Genomic DNA, 17,812 nt, shown 5'->3' with positions numbered 1-17,812 from the left:
CATCCTGCCCCTAGGTTCATCAGAACCACCTTATTTTTAGATTCCATATATATGTGTTAGCATATGGTATTTGTTTTTCTCTTTCTGACTTACTTCACTCTGTATGACAGACTCTAGGTCCATCCACCTCACTACAAATAACTCAATTTCGTTTCTTTTCATGGCTGAGTAATATTCCATTGTATATATGTACCACTTCTTTATCCATTCATCTGTTGATGGACATTTAGGTTGCTTCCATGTTCTGGCTATTGTAAATCACCACTATGTATTACCAAAACTTTTTCAACACCCCAAACAGAAACTCTGTAATCATGAAACAATAATTTCTCATTCCTCCTCCCCCCAGTCCCTGGTTACCTCTATTCTATTTTCTGTCTCTATGAATTTGCCTATTCTAGGTACCCCATAAGTGGAGTCATATAATATTTGACCTTTTGTATCTGGTTTATTTCACTTAGCAAAGTGTTTTCTACATTTATCCATGTTGTAGCATATATCAGAACTTCATTTCTTTGCATAGCTGAATAATATTCCATTGTATGGATATACTTGACTTCTCCTCTCAAGCTATAAAGGTCCTAGATGTCACCTTCTTCCAAGATAAGGTTGTTTCTTATACATAGAAAATCTGTTGTTTAGTGTAGCCACCTTGATTTTTTTTTTAATTTTTAAAAAATTTATTTTATTATATTTTTTATTTTTGGCTGCATTGGGTCTTCATTGCTGCGCACAGGCTTTCTCTAGTTGTGGTGAGAGGGGGCTACTCTTCGTTGTGGTGCACGTACTTCTCATTGTGGTAGCTTCTCTTATTGCGGAGCAAGGATCCAGGCATGCGGGCTTCAGTAGTTGTGACACACGGGCTCAGTAGTTGTGGCCCGTGGGCTCTAGAGCACAGGCTCAGTAGTTGTGACGCATGGGCTTAGTTGCTCCACGGCATGTGGGATCTTCCCAGACCAGTGATGAAACCTGTGTCCCCTGCATTGACAGGTGGATTCTTAACCACTGTGCCACCAGGGAAGTCCCTGTAGCCACCTTTATTAATTGATTATTTTGGCTAGATTTTCTGGATAACTTGCTGCAGCTTCTACATCAGCAGTTGGTTTTTCACCTTGCACTTTTATGTAATGGAGATGGTTTCATTCCTTAAACTTCATGAACCAACCTCTGCTAGTTTCAAACTTTTCTTCTGCAGCTTCTTCACCTCTTGTCAGCTTTGTAGAATTGAAGAGAGTTAGGGCCTTCCTGTGGTTTAGGTTTTAGCTTGAGGGAATGTTGTGGCTGGTTTTATCTTCTATCCAGACCACTGAAGCTTTCTCCATATCAGCAATAAGGCTGTTTAGCTTTCTTATCATTTGTATATTCACTGGAGTAGCACTTTTAATTTCCTTCAAGAACTTTTCATTTGTATTCACAACTTGGCTAACTGTTTGATGTAAGAGGCCTACCTTTTGGCATATCTCATGCCTTCCTCACTAAGCTTAATCATTTCTAGCTTTTGATTTAAAGTGAGAGTTGTGGTGTTAGACCTGAACGGTCTCCGAGGGATCCCAGCTCGCCCAAGAACCGCCAAGAGTCGAGAGTCGCTGCAACACGCAAGAGGTTTATTAGGAGCCGGTGCACCGGGGTTCCTTGGTCCTCACGCAGGAGGCCGAAGAGGAACCCCCCCCAAGCGGAATCACATACATTTTATAGTTTTCATTTTTCGTTATGCAAAGTGTGGATATATCAAGGGTTTTTTTCTCATTGGTTTGTTTGTTCCTGGACCGGAGTGGGGACTTGGCTCTAGTTCCTTGATTGGTTAGCTGTTGGATGCCTACTTTACATTTTCGTGTTTTTGTGGTGGGGGGTTGAGTCACATGAGTTATGGTTGGCTAGGGCGACCTTTAAACTCTGGCTTAATCATTCTTATCACCCGCCATACTGGTTTGCTCGAGGTTTCATCCCCCGCCATACTTGTTTGCTCGGAACGGTTTCTGCCCAGGGGGGGACATTCCAGTATCTTATTGCCAGCCGAAAAAGCTTAAAGCTCAAAAGTATCGATAGGGAAGTAGGGGTGTAAGTATAGTTAAGGCCCTACAGTGGGACTCTTCATTTCACTTAGAGGCCATTGTAGGGTTATTAATTGTCCCTATTTCAGTATTGTTTTATCTCAGTTAATAGGGAGGCTCAAGATGAGGGAGAGAGATGGGGGAACGGCTGGTTGATGGAACAGTCAGAACATACACAACAATTATAGATTAATTTCATCATTGATTTGTGGCTCCCCAAAGCAGTTGCAATAGTAACATCAAAGATCACTGTTCACAGATCACCATAACAAACATAATAATAATGAAAAAGTTTGAAATATTGTGAGAATTATCAAAATGTGACATGGAGACATGAAGTGAACAAATGCTGTTAGAAAAATGGCACCAATAGACTTGCTCGAGGTAGGGTTGCCACAAATTTTCAACTTGTAAAAAAAATGCAACAACTGAGAAGCACAATTAAGCAAAGCACAGTAAAACAAGCTATGCCTGTATTTCTAGTAGTTTTAATTACATATACTAATTAGAATTCTTAACCCCTAGAAACCTTAATTGATAGTGAAAACTAAGTAAGAACTTGTGAACTGTTACACCAGCATTCTCTATACTGGAAAATTTACAGATACATTTCATAATTTCTAGAAGCATATTCTTCCTCATAGTAAATTTTTCAATGAGTTACAAAACATGTTTACTGAAAAACCCAAATATCTTTCATTCCTTTGTAAAAAGCAAAAGTAGATAAACCTTTGTTCAGTAATTAATATTTCAATATTTAATCTTATTTGGGAATAATCTGTATACTCAATGAACATCCATCATTTAACTTAACTTAGTCTCGCTCTAAGGTTTCAAGTTACCAAAAAGATTTTAGAAACTATTTTTAAGTAGACATACCATAAAACATAATTGTTGTAGAAAAGTTAATTTATAAACTTTTATCTTAATTACATTCATTTAATTCACTTGTTCTTAACAATTATGTTTAGATTACTCATAAGAATTTCATGAGACATTGAACAGATAACCATCATCTTAAGATTTTGGTTCTTGCTAATGAATTCTCTAACAGGGATAACACGAACTTATTTTACTAGTGAACTTGGGTAGAATAAAAGTTCTGTGTCTGCATTATATTAAATGCTGATAACTCTGAAGACATGCCTATTTTAATCAAATCAACAAACTTAAACCAGCTTTTATTTACTTAAGATTGTCCCAGATCACATGAACTTGAAAAACATTTGGGTTAGTTTCTATATTTTTGAGACTTTTAGGCGTACTTAATTTATATAAGTATTTCTTTTTCTTTAAGCCAATTAAAGTTCACAAATTAATTTTGGCAATACCATCCAGAGGTGGAAAAATCACACGTCTATAACATATCTGTCCGTCTATCTATCTGTCCGTCTATCTATCTGTCTATGTATCTATCTATCTGACATACAGAAACAAAAAGACAGATGAAGAGATGTTATAGCTTTTGCTGTAAAATTTTAGCCATTAGACATGTACAACAATGCAAAACGCACTAGTTTATAAAAGAACAGTTGGGTCTGAATTGTGTTTTTGGCAGATGACATAAGTTAAAGTTACCTGCTCAGATGGCTAAAGTTTTTTACTAATATTAATGGAGAAGACATTTAAGATTTTCATTCCCTGGTATCCAAATTGCCCCTCTTTTTTTCTTTTCTTTTCCTTTCTTTCTTTTTTTTTTTTTTTTACTTTCCCCTTCTTATAAGAATTACCTCCCTGTAGTTGGCATTTCCAAGAGATGGCTCTGGGTTCCTAGAGAAGACAAGGTAGAATATTTACATCTCAAAGGCACAGAAGAAAGATGTAACTTTCTCCGGGATTTTGTTTCCTAAGCCCAGATCTTTTATAATATCTACAACCCTTTTGAGATGAATAGGGGAGGTTTGGGGGTTGGTAAAAAAGGATAGATGGGCTTTAAATTGCTTTTAGAGCTGCATTTCTGTTCTTATACTCAATTAGTAAGACAAGAAGAGTTGTTTTTAATTCCTCAAAGAATTGGGTTGCAATCTGAGTGATATAAGGGACTGATCCAACTACATTCTCTTCAATTTGCTTCTTTACATCAGGGAGATTTCCAACTAAGATGGAAATCAAAAGATTCCTATCAGGGAGTTCCCTGGTGGTGCAGTGGTTAAGTATCCTCCTGCCAATGCAGGGGATATGGGTTTGATCCCTGGTCCAGGAAGTTCCCAAATGCTGCGGAGCAACTAAGCCTGTGCACCACAACTACTGAGCCTGCACTCTAGAGCTCATGAGCCACAACTACTGAGCCTGTGCACCCTAGGGCCCGTGTGCCATAACTACTGAGCTCACATGCTGCACCTACTGAAGCCCACCTGCCTAGAGCTCGTGCCTAGAGAAGCCACCGCAATGAGAAGCCCATGCACCACAACGAAGAGTAGCCCCTGCTTGCTGCAACTAGAGAAACCCCGCATGCAGCAACAAAGACAAAAAAAAAAGATTTCTGTCTTAATCAACCAGTAAGTAATTTTCTGGTCTACCTATCTTATGGTAGAAGGTTTAAAAAAACAGTTCCTATCAAACTCTGACTATCAGCTTCCAATATGGCCAACTTCTGACCATAGAGCTACTTAAAAAAAATTCTATCAAACATCTTATCACTTTCAGTCAGGACAAACAGTAAATATCCCTGGAAGTGTTGAACAACTTTTTTTCCCCCTTTTTCTTTTAAACCAAAGGCATATTATCAAATGACTCAAAATCAAAACCAATTAGCCCTTTATGACTTACCCATGGATGCAAGAGGTGTCCCCACCCCATAGAGAGCACAAAAGATACTATCCCCCCAAGATCTAGGGCCATGCCCAAAGACAACCAAAAGAAAGATACAGACAATTCCCCTGAGAGCTGGCAAGTCAGTAACATGCTAGCTGCAAATGGGGTGCAACCCACATTCTGTCTGGCCATATTTTCAGTGCCCCCAACCTGACAGTTGAGCCACCTGCATATGCAGAACCAAAAATCTCAATGCCCTGGGCAGGCAGAAAGCCAAGCCAAGTTCTCAGAACATACAATGAAAAAAACAGGAGAACAGTGGCTGTCCCTGGGAGGGAAAAGCTCGATAACTAATAGGTACCCTCAAACCAAATTTTAACCTGTAGGGCCTTAACTATACTTACACCCCTACTTCCCTATCGATACTTTTGAGCTTTGAGCTTTTTCGGCTGGCAATAAGATACTGGAATGTCCCCCCTGGGCAGAAACCGTTCCGAGCAAACAACAAAGGCCTGGAAAACAGGACATGTCTGAGACATGCCCTAACCGCGAGCAAACAAGTATGGCGGGGGATAAGACCTCGAGCAAACAAGTATGGCGGGTGATAAGAATGATTAAGCCAGAGTTTAAAGGTCGCCCTAGCCACCCATAACTCATGTGACTCAACCCCCCACCACAAAAACACGAAAATGTAAAGTAGGCATCCGACAGCTAACCAATCAAGGAACTAGAGCCAAGACCCCACTCCGGTAAATGTAAAGTAGGCATCCGACAGCCAACCAATCAAGGAACTAGAGCCAAGTCCCCACTCCGGTCCGGAACAAACAAACCAATGAGAAAAAAACCCTTGATATATCCACACTTTGCATAATGAAAAATGAAAGCTATAAAATGTATGTGATTCCGCTTGGGGGGGGTTCCTCTTCGGCCTCCTGCATGAGGACCAAGGAACCCCGGTGCACCGGCTCCTAATAAACCTCTTGCGTGTTGCAGCGACTCTCAACTCTTGGCGGTTCTTGGGCGAGCTGGGATCCCTCGGAGACCGTTCAGGTCTAACAAACCAGCATCACAATCCAAAGAACTAAGTCTTACAAATGCTTTTCTCCTGCTAATCTGAATTTGGAGAGGAAGGGACAACATGAAATTTTTACCTTTCTCTCTTGACTGGGAACTACAGACAGAGAGCTGACTTTGGTAAGAATTCTTACCCTTCACTGGCTTCTTCCAGTTCTCCAGGATTCCATCTGCAGGCTCTGAAGCAAGTAGTGTATCTCAGTGGGTCCCATCTGGGTTGCCGAAACTGGGGGGGGAGGGGCTGGATAATTTTTCTCTAGCACTCTAGGTTCTTGTGTGAGACCCCCTGTAATAAAAAGATTAACAGGAGAAAAAGAGAAGTTTAATAAGATGTATATACCTCATGTACACATGGGAGATACCCAGGAAAACTGAGTAAAATCCCCCCAAATGGCCTAAGCCATCACCTTAAATACCATCTCCAGCTAAAGACAAAGGAAAGATGTTGTGGACTGGGGAGGTCAGTTATGGGAAGTTATCAGGAAAAGCACAGTAAACAAGAGGAAGTTTGTTATGCAGATTCAAGTCAGGCGCCGCCTCCACTGAGTTTCTTGGGATTTAGAGTCACCCTTCTCTTTTAGGTACAGAGAGGAAGATACCCCTACAAATGGAGATTTCCCTTATAAATGTAAATTTCCCTTAAAAAAGGGTAATTTCTACTCTGTTTTCAGAGTTTCTCCTGTGTCTGCAGCCTCTCAAAAATAATCAGATGAAAATAATCTTTAGGCCAAAGAGGCATATTTTGAAAGGGCATATTCTGCTATTCTTCAACACTAATAGAAGCTGTTGAGGATGAGGAACAGGGTAGGTAGATATGGGAAGTAAGACTTCTCATTAGATATACCTTTTTATATTGTTTTTAATGTTTGACCATTTTAAATTTATTGCCAAAGCAAAAAGTTCAAGTCTTATGATGTTCTAAATTTGCTTACAGCAAGAGACCCATTAATAAAGTAGAAACCTACATATGCAGAAGGGTGAAGGGGCAAAGTAGACATGACTAATAAGTTATCCACTCTGCAGTTAGTGAACTATTTCTACAAGTCCAAATTGAGTAAAGAATAATCTAGTTACTTAATTCATTCTTTCAAACCATGTTTATTAAGTTTTTCCTTTATGCAAAGGACAGGAATGTCAAATTATGCTGATTATTTTTTACCTCTAATGTTTATATTAAAATAATCATAGTTGTAAATAGCATACAGCATTGCTAATAATATTGTTAGAAAAAAAATTCAACCAAGTAAATTTGAAGATCTAATTGGTCTTATTTAATGATTCATCCCACTTAGCAACTAGAAGTACACTCAGAGGGGTTGTACAAAATGGGAGGTTTTTATAGGAAGAAAGGTGGGGCAAGGGAGCTATTAGCAAAAGAAAAGGAAGGATTATTTTTAGGGCAAGACCTCTCCTTTTGGGGAAAAGGGAATTGCAAGGGTTTTATCATGCAGATTGCCTCTTCTTCCTCTGGGGGATGGAGAGGGCCCAGCTGGCAGATTACCTCATTGGTGCTGACCAGAAAAGTACATACTGGTTGATTAAGATTACATTTGTGGTGAAGGTGGAAATGGCAATTAGTTTAGGTATTAAATCCAGGTTTGGTTTCATGGGCTTTAGTACAAGTGATGCCATTTTGGACCTATGGTTTTTCTCTTTAACAATGCTATCTCTCTCTTTTTCAAATTACAGTATCCCGGGATGTAAAATAAATAATCTCCATAGGAGAACAGTGGTTGAAGAAAGTCAACTGCATGAGGAAATAAATGAAATAAAAAATAAAGCCAAATTTCCCTGGTTCTGTCTGGAGTAGATAGCCTTGCTGGAGAAATTAAACTCACACTGTCTCATACCTCCTTCCAAAAATGACGGGTTTTAATGGCCCAGGAGCAGGAAAAGGAGACTGGGAAGCCATTTTCTTTTATTGTAACCAGAAAGACCTAGAGCAAGAGAGAAATCATTCATTTTTCAGAGAAAAGCACAGAAGAAGAAGACAAGGCTCATAATAATGTCACCCAATCATTTAACAAAAGGAAAATGAAAGCAGCACTCTTCGCAGATCAGTAAACATGCTATTGTTAAAGAGTATAAAGAAGAGAACATTTTTCACATGAGTCAGAGATGGTGGAGTAAGGAAATAACTCTCAATCAGATATGAATCCTTAAAGTCATAGACAAAATTTGCTGCAGCACCTGGCTAATCAGAGACTATACAAAGCTTGTTTGTGGGTCCCAGGAAAACTCCGTCTGTGGCTTATCTTTTCTGGCTAGTTTCTCTATAACTCAACACACTTCCTCAGGGAACTAAAAGCAAGCATGTGACCAGCACAGTCAGCCCTGAGTATATCAGGAGACAGGAAAGCTGCCAACAGCCCCATTCCCTGATGTCAGTCTTCCTGCCCATAAGCAGATTTCAAAATAACATTTCTCACTCCAGAATATCTAGTGCATTCTGACAGTTCATGGAGCGGTGGAAGTGGGTCTGTCCTTTGAGGGTGTTTTGAGAGTACATCTCCTGCACTGAGTTTTGAGACCCTACATTCAATGGAGAAACATCCAGAACATCAGACCATTAAAAACAAACATACAAGACAAAACAAAAAAAGACCAGCCTTTTCAGCAATCTGCTATGCCATAATCACCTGGCTGTGTCTCCAGGGCTAGGAGCTAAATGAGATCATACCCCACCCGGGGCAGGCAGCCAATTCATTTCCTCTGGATTTGAACCCTTCCCCAATTTAAAGCGCGCGCGCGTGCGTGCGTGTGTGTGTGTGTTTAAGCTATTGTCATCTGCACTGGGAAAACTATGTATTAAGAAGGAAGTTTGTCTAAAGACCGATATAAACTCAAAGTCTTTGTTTCACCTATAGTTGGATCCAGATAGTCCACAAATGGAGGTGGGAGAAGGTGGGAGGGTGGGAGGGTGGCAGGAGGAAGTTGAGCTGTGCAGGTTTAGTCTCTCAGTTGAAAAGTCATATTGGAGGAAATGCAGATCCCTCAATTCTATAAGGTGCAGTTAGTAGAGTTCATTTCTATCTTCTCATACTCATAATTATTCTAGCATTAGATGAATTTTGAAAATCATTGCGAGCATTAAAAAAATATCTAACTTAGTGCCATTATGCTTTACTTTCTTATAAAAAGGTAGTTAGCCGCTTTTTTTTTTTAACAGATACTCTACTTTCGTGGTGGGGCAGCTTTTTCTTTTTGCATAAAAAAGATTTCAAATGTTGACATGCAAGGTATCATTCTTGTTATCATTGAAAAATGAAAAAGGTAAACATACCAATCTTCTGATTTTAAAAAGCTATTTTAAAGCAATTTTAGAGTTGTTTTAAAACCATTCTGAAGCTATTGTATAGGATTTAAATGACTGGGTGAAATGGGATTTTTATCTTATTTATGATTTTCTCTATTTTCCAAATTTTCTATGACATTAAAAAAAATTTTAAGCAAAGTTTATGTTCCTATAATTTAACAGTTATACAAGGATTGTTGCAAAGAACAGCAATTCCTCAGTCCCACAAGCCTGTATCTCCAGAGGCAACAATTTTCAACTCTTTTAACTGACTGTATTTACCCCGATATCTCCAAATATTCTTGATTTTGTAGTTTCAGGCCCTACCTATTGACTCCTCTCTATAGTAAAAGAGGATTTACCTCTTTCATACAGGCATGACTCCCATTCCACTTATGGCCATTCTGTCAATATAGTCACATTGTCATTTTGACTAGATCAATTAGGTATTTACCTCCCTATGAGTATGTAAGTACTGCTGACCACTGAACATGTTGTTTTGTATACAGAAAATTATATTTTTTACTTTACAATTTGAAGGAAAAAAAATAATTTACACTGGCCTCTTTGGAAATGTAGGTAGTTCATCTGTATACTGTGTTACTCAAAGACTGGGAATTTGAGAGAGCTTTTCGTCTGACCATCCATCCGGCACATTGCTGGCACTCAGTATATAGCTGTAGAACGAATGATTAAACACAGGCTTTCAAGTGACAAGTTCGGTCTGTTCAAGACACTGATTATTTGACCAAGATACACTATGTGAACAAGCCACTTGAAATCATCGAAATGGTCTTTACTAACATTATAGCTGTGTCAAAGACTTTTTTTGTTGTAATCACATTCCTTGTTTCCCAAACTCATGTGGGCAACTTTCCCCTCACCAGAGAGCATATTTCAGTATGGAGAAGCAGGCTTCTAGTTTTTTACATACTGCTCATTTCTCCCCACATGGTGCCAAAAAACCATGTGATTTAATCACACACAGAGCTTCTGATTTTCTTGCAACGCAGCTGAACTCTGGTGGTTTGGTTGTTTCCCACGAATTATTTTCTATAAATACAGGAGGGTGTGGATTGGCATCAGGTTGAACCTGCTCCAGGTACACCCCCCCCCCCCACTTTGCTAGGCTACATCGTGGCTCATCAAATAACCACTAGTGAACAAAATCTCTCTCCTCTTATAGTATGACTTATCAGTTAGAACCCGAGCAAGCTGTCAGGCAGCCCTTCCTCTTCCTATATGTGCTCCATATTTGCTAAGCACTGAGTCACACTTGGCACTTCAGTGGTTTCACCTCACTGTAAAGCAAAATACCAACCTAGTACGTGATATTATTTTTACCAGTAGCGAATCTGCTTTTTCTTTGAGCATCATATGTATCATCAGTTTTGAACTGGCTTTTATAAGCTTCCAGAAGTAATGTGATTTATGTGTGTGTTGGCCCCAAGAAGGGCAACTTTGAATTGTGCCTCTTTAGGTTGGTCTTTTCTCTATCTTGAGGTATAAAATTCATAATTTATGTAATGGGAAGCATTATTTTATGCTTGTTTTGAAGAAACACAATAAATTTACCAGGGAGATCACTCTGATTTGAAAAATGACAAGAGTTTCAATGTCTTCATTCCACTATTTAACAAAGTTACATAATAGACTGTGTCCTGGGCAGGTTTAAACAGATCACAGGTCCAATAAAATCCATTTTTCAGATATTGCTCATTATAGTTCCAAATCAAACTTTTCTTTTTCAGCTACTTGTCAGAAATCATCACTAACAGATTCACTTGTACTGGCATTTACAGACTCGCAGGAAAACTTAAATTGGAGCTTGTTGATTATATTTATGACATTATTTTAAGTTGGAGCATTTATATCACAATTTTCATCGAACCACTTGTGAGTCATTGACCCATTTACATGAATTGTGGATCAATATAACAGTAACTATGAAAAAATTCAAAATTAACAAATGTACTCAATAGCTTGGAAACAATGCGAGATAATATTAGCCAAGCCCCCAAATGCTGTTAACTTAATGTCAGCAGTGATGAGCCAGCTAAAATGGTACTTGCAGAATATGTTTATCCAAAGATATACAACTTCAGAAACTGAAAGGAAGCATGCCTGAAGCCAGATTTAGGGACGGGGTCCACACCACTGGTTAGTGGCAGAATGAGCACACTATGAGCACAGTAAAAGGACCTAGACCCTTCGGCTACCCGCTCCTTGTGTTAAGGTCTAGCTTTTCCCCACTGCTTCATCTAACAGCCTTTCATCACAATGTTAACAACTGTCAAGCCAACATGGTACCTTAAACATTGCTGAAAAGTTAACCTTTTGGAAGGATCTGCTCAGCCATCTTCCCTACTCACCACTCTTCCATCTCCCACCTATACTAAAAAGGCAATCGTCATTAAGAAAATGCAGTTGACTGGAGATTATCATACTAAGTAAAGTAAGTCAGACAAAGACAAATATCATATGATATCACTTATTTGTGAAATCTAAAAAAAAAAAAAAATGAACTTATTTACAAAACAGAAACAGACTCACAGACATAGAAAACAAACTTATGGTTACCAAAGGGGAAAGGTGGGAGGGAGGGACAAATTAGGAATTTGGGAGTAACATATACACACTACTATATATAAAATAAACAACAGGGACCTACTGTATAGCACAGGGAACTATACTCAATATTTTGCAATAAACTATAACAGAAAAGAATCTGAAAAAGAATGGATATATGTATGTATCACTGAATCACTTTGCGGTACACCTGAAACTAACACAACATTGTAAATCAACTATACTTCAATAAAAAATAAATTTTTTAAAAAAAGAAAGAAGGGCTTCCCTGGTGGCGCAGTGGTTGAGAATCCGCCTGCCGATGCAGGAGACACGGGTTCGTGCCCTGGTCCGGGAGGATCCCACATGCCGCGGAGTGGCTGGGCCTGTGAACCATGGCCGCCGAGCCTGCGCGTCCGCAGCCTGTGCTCCGCAATGGGAGAGGCCACAATAGTGAGAGGCCCACATACCGCAAAAAAAATAAAAAAATTTTTAAAAAAATAAATAAAAATAAAAAAAGAAAGAAAATGCAGTTGACCCTTGAACAATACCTGTTGGAACTGCATGGATCCACTTATAGGGTGACATTTTTCAATGGTAAACACTACAGTACTACACTGTCTGTGGTTGGTTGAATCCTTAGATGTGGAGGACCAACTATAAATTGTATGAGGGTTAACCCCTGCTGTTGTTCAAGGGTCACCTGTGATAGAATCACTGTGAAAATAACAATTAACCTTACATTTCAAATTTGATGAAAGTGGATGAACAAAATTGTTTCAGTACTTTTTCCTCTGAAGCCCACCTCCCCGTCCACAGACCCACTCCCCCTCCCTCCTCACCCCATTGTTCCACAGGGATCTTCAGTGGCCTACAATGCACAGCTTTAGAAGCATCGCACTATAGTGCTTTAGTTTTTACTTTTCTCATTTTCCTTTTCTTCTTTTTTTCCCCGAAGTTAAGGTAGACAATATAGATCATAATGAGATATGTGAAGGGACTGTTAGAAGATTTAGGAAGGTTCTCTTTGAGGGAAAAGAGGAAGTTAGTGAGCAGCATGTCAAGGGATTATGGAGGAAGGATGAGAGGAAGGATGCTTATAGAGTATACCCATGCCCTCTATCTATTTCCCAATCACAAGTGATAGAAGGACTTCAGAGGTAACTCAGTTCCATCTCATTTTACAGATGAAGAACCCAGTTTCAGAGGATTTTTTAAAGTAGTGCGATAAATGTCATAGATTGTTACATTAATGGCCCCCAATGAATCACATCTCCTGATATCTAGGTTCTAGTATAGTCTCCTCCTGCACTTACTCTGGGTTTGATCAGGTGACTTGCTTCAATCAATTGGACATTAGCAAATGTGACACAAGCAGAGGCTTGATCAGCCTTCATGGACTGGGGCATGCTTTCTTGGAACCCTGATACCCCTGTGCTGAATCATCATGCTGTGAAGAAGCTGGGATGAAAGGCCACATGGAGGTGAGTCCAGGGGCTCTCGTCCACAGCCCACAGCAAGGACCTGACATGTAAATGAGGCCATCTTGGACACAGCAGCCCCAGTTGAGCCTTTAGTTGACGGCAATAGCATGAGTGACTCAGGACATATCAACGGAAGAACTGACCGGCTAACCCACTGAATCAGGAGCGATAATACATCATTACTGTCTTAATACTGTAAATTTTGGGCACTTTGCTTCCCAGCGATAGACAGCTGACACAGTGAGTTACTGGCATAGTGAAGACAAAACCCAAAGCCACTTCAGAGAACATAAACTCAGAATTCAGGCAAACTTGGGTTCAACCCTAGTTCATTCACTTACTAGCTATATGACCTTGGGTAAGTTTTGGAAATTTTCTGAAGCCTCAGTTGTTTCTTCCATAAAATGGGAATATTATAACTACCTGATGGCATTTTCATGAGGATTAAAAGCATTTACCAGCTTACATGTGTAGGGGAGGGAACAAAAGTTTAGTGATTAGTAACTCAAAGGGATAGCTATAGCATCTTGACAAAGAACAATTAAATTTGTAGAGAAGGGACAAGACAAAGGAAAAAAGTTTTAAGTTTCCAAGGGCAGCATACTGTGGGAAGGTAAATATATGGGGGAAACTAATGGAAGATAAGGGTTGTTTCCATCAGGTTTGTTGTGTAGATTCCTCTCAGTGTAATCTCTGGACTGATAAGCAGCTTCACTGAAGGTCACTGAGAGACAGAGCCTGCTTTTAGGCAAATGAAGGGGAGGGCAGAGAGCTTTTTTCCCCAGGCATCTGATGTTTCTCAATTGCCTTCAGCTCAAAATTATCCCTATGCCAAAATGGCATATTTTGGGGTAGCATACTGTGATCCCCTGCACGTGTATTATGCTTAGAACAGTGCCTGGCACATAGTAAGTATCCAATTCACATCTGTGAGTATTAGTATTAGAGTATTAGTATTAGTAATCACCCTTGTAAGGTACATGGCACATAAATAATAATAAATACATGGTGGCTATCATTACTTCTCTTCTGAACTTTTTCGGTACTATTCTTGTTTCTATCTCTTGTGCAACTGTTATCACTATGTTGCCATTTGTTATGTACATCCTCTCCTTGCTAGATTATAAATTTCTTTAGGGCAGGCTGTGTCTCACTCACGTTTGTGTAGACCCTCCATATTGATGTGTTAAATGACTACGTGCTTGTAAAATAGGCCGTTGATCATAACATTATAGTTTCTGTGGCCAAACACTATTATACTGTGAGCAAATATGTTTTAACAGCAGCCTTCCCTACAAGAGAATACAATAGGATCTGGCCTTCTTCTAATGCAATACAAAATACGCACTTAATTAAGTAGATGTTTACTGATATCACTAGCTGATCCAACCAACAGTTGTCTTCCTTCATCAGAGAAGTATAAATTTATTAGTTTTCACTTTTTGTGGCAGTGGAGCTATATTCTAACTATAATGTGGTTTGATGCTTTCAATATTTCTGTCTAATCCAATTTCTATAAGAAATACTTCAAATATGGATAGGTAAAAATGTATTTCTCTTTCCTCTGAAAAAAAATTATACTAGCATACTAATGAAGGTAAGTTGAAAACCAGTAGAATTTAATATCAGAACCGACATTGTATGTCATGCTGTTTTGCTTCTAATGCAACAAGATGTTTTGTGTTTTCAATAAACACAGACTGCATAGTGACAACAGATGTAGTAAACATAGAAAATACAAAGATAGATTTTGTCATCGTGAGTTTCAGACTGTAAACAAATTAAAAGACTCCTATATTTGGCTCCTGAGAAGGCAATAGTAATACTTTGCTTATTAGGTTAAAGAATTTTATTCCTATCCAAAGGAAAAATGAATTTAAAACTCAAATGCAATGACAAAACTCATATAAACTTGATTCTACACTCTATGCGAGTACATGTAGAAATGTACACATAGCTATAACTACAACCCCAGCAGCAGCTGCAAGATCTGGGAGTCAAGAGACTGGAAAGAATTATAGAAACCCATCCAAAATAAAGATTGCTTTACAGGGTCACCCACTGAAAGATGGTTTATTTAACTCTACAGCAATTAAACCAAAAACAAAAACAGAGATGGCCCCTGTCCTGAGGGGATTAGAGTCTGAAAAAATGTAAGCAGAGATGTCTCAGGTATTATTAATAAGCTATGTCAAAAATTAAACTAAGGTGCTCACTTCAGCAGCACATATACTAAAATTGGAACAATACAGAGAAGATTAGCACGGCCCCTGCACAAGGATGACATGCAAATTTGTGAAGTGTTCCATATTTTTGCACATATATACAATAGAATATTACTCAGCCATAAAAAGGAACGAAACTGAGTTATTTGTAGTGAGGTGGATGGACCTAGAGACTGTCATACAGGGTGAAGTAAGTCAGAAAGAGAAAAACAAATACCGTATGCTAACACATATATATGGAATCTTAAAAAAAAAATGGTTCTGAAGAACCTAGGAGCAGAACAGGAAAAAAGATGCAGACATTGAGAATGGACTTGAGGACACAGGGAGGGGGAAGGGTAAGCTGGGACAAAGTGAGAGAGTGGCATGGACATATATACACTACCAAACGTAAAATAGATAGCTAGTGGGAAGCAGCCACATAGCACAGAGAGATCATCTCGGTGCTTTGTGACCACCTAGACGGATGGGAGGGAGGGAGATGCAAGAGGGAAGAGATATGGGGACATATGTATATGTATAACTGATTCACTTTGTTATAAAGCAGAAACTGATATACCATTGTAAAGCAATTATACTCGAATAAAGATGTTAAAAAAAAGTTAAACTAAGAACCTTCTATCATTTTAGATTTACATAAATGGTATCACACTATACATATTGTGCAACTGGCATTTTTCTCTCAATATTATATGTTTGAGATACATCTATATGCTCCATTGTACAAGTACACTACATTTGTTTATCCATTCCGTTATTGATGGACATTTAATTGGTTTATGTGTCCCTTCTTAACTCTGCAGTCACTAATGTCAGGAGCTAGAAATCAACCACAGCGTATTCACACCTGAGAAATCTGCAATGTTAGAAAACAGAGCTTTTTATTCCCCCAGAGAGCCAGTGGTCACATACTGCCCAGCAATCTACTGCATATCCCGGTGTTTGTGTGAAGAGTTTCTCTAGATTATAGCACTAGAAGTCAAATTTTTGAATCCTAAAATACTAACGTTTTAAATTTTATTATATGTTGTCAAATTGTCCTGGAAAGTGTTTGTACCATTTTATCTTCCCACCACTAGTGTAAAAGTTTATTTTTTCCAAATTCTCACCAACATTTGGTATTTATTTTTCTCAAACTAATGGGTCTGAAATGGTATCATTGTTTGGCTTTTGTTTGTTATTCACTGCCTTATTGAGATATAAGTGACATAATAGATTGCATTATGTAAAGTGTATAAATTGATGTTTTCATTGATAAGCGATGGCACTCATAAAACCATTGCTGTATCGTGACAAGCAATAATGAACATATCTATCATCACTGAACATTTCCTTGTGCTTCTTTGTTATCCTCCCGTTTCTCTTACCCTGCCCCAAGCCTCAGTCAATCAATGATCTACTTGATATCACTATTGATTAGTTTGCATTTTCTAGAATTTATATAAATAGAATTATACAGTATGTACTCTTTTTTTATCTAGCTTCTTTCACTCAGCATAGTTATTTTGAGGTTCATTCATGTTGCTTGTAATTCATTTCTTTTTATTACTAACTAGTATTTCATTTTATGCTTATACTAATTTGTTTATCCATTCACATGTTCACTGATAATTGGGTTGTTTCTAGCTTTTGGCTTTTACAAATAAAGTATTTATGCACAAGTCTTTGTGTGGACATAAGCTTTCATTTCTCTTGGGTAAATACCTAAGAATGGTGTTACTGGGTCATATGGTAGACATAGTTTTAAATTTATAAAAAATTGCCAAACTGTTTTCCAAGCAGTTGTACAATTCAACATTCCTATCACCAGTGTATGGGAGTTTCAGTTGCTCTGCATCCTTATCAATACTTGATATGGACAGACTTTTTTGCATTTTAGACCATCTAATATGTAATAGTAATATCTCTTTGCGATTTTTGCATTTCTCTAATGACTAATGATTTTGAGCATCTCTTCATGTGCTTATTTGCCAGCTATATGTCTTTTTAGATGATGTGTTTGTTCAAAACTTTTGCCTTTTCTTTTGTTGGGTTGCTTGTCTGCTTATTATTGGGTTTGAGAGTTCTTAATGGACCAGGGATTGAACCCATGTGCCCTGCATTGGCAGGCAGACTCCTAACCACTGCACCACCAGGGATTTCTAAATATTTTCTTCCAGCCTATGTCTTATATTTTCATCTTCTTAACCATGTCTTTTGAAGAACAGAGGTTCTTAATTTTTTTTTTTTTTTTTTTTTTTTTTTTTTTTTTTTTTTTTTTTTTTGTGGTATGCGGGCCTCACTGTTGTGGCCTCTCCCGTTGTGGAGCACAGGCTCCGGACGCTCAGGCTCAGCGGCCATGGCTCACGGGCCCAGCCGCTC

At 38.5% G+C, this 17,812-nt stretch overlaps 1 non-coding gene across 1 annotated transcript; it reads left to right on the top strand.

Moving 5' to 3' along the window:
• The first annotated feature begins 15,434 nt into the window (after window positions 1-15,434).
• On the top strand, window positions 15,435-15,541 carry LOC131749095 (U6 spliceosomal RNA). The gene has a single exon (XR_009333204.1). It is a non-coding gene; the product is annotated as a U6 spliceosomal RNA (small nuclear RNA).
• The last annotated feature ends 2,271 nt before the right edge of the window (window positions 15,542-17,812 follow it).

This window comes from Kogia breviceps, chromosome X (assembly GCF_026419965.1).
Source record: "Kogia breviceps isolate mKogBre1 chromosome X, mKogBre1 haplotype 1, whole genome shotgun sequence".
In the NCBI taxonomy this organism is placed as follows: domain Eukaryota; kingdom Metazoa; phylum Chordata; class Mammalia; order Artiodactyla; family Physeteridae; genus Kogia; species Kogia breviceps.
Note: the sequence above shows the minus strand (reverse complement) of the source record. Positions and strands in the feature narration are given on the sequence as shown.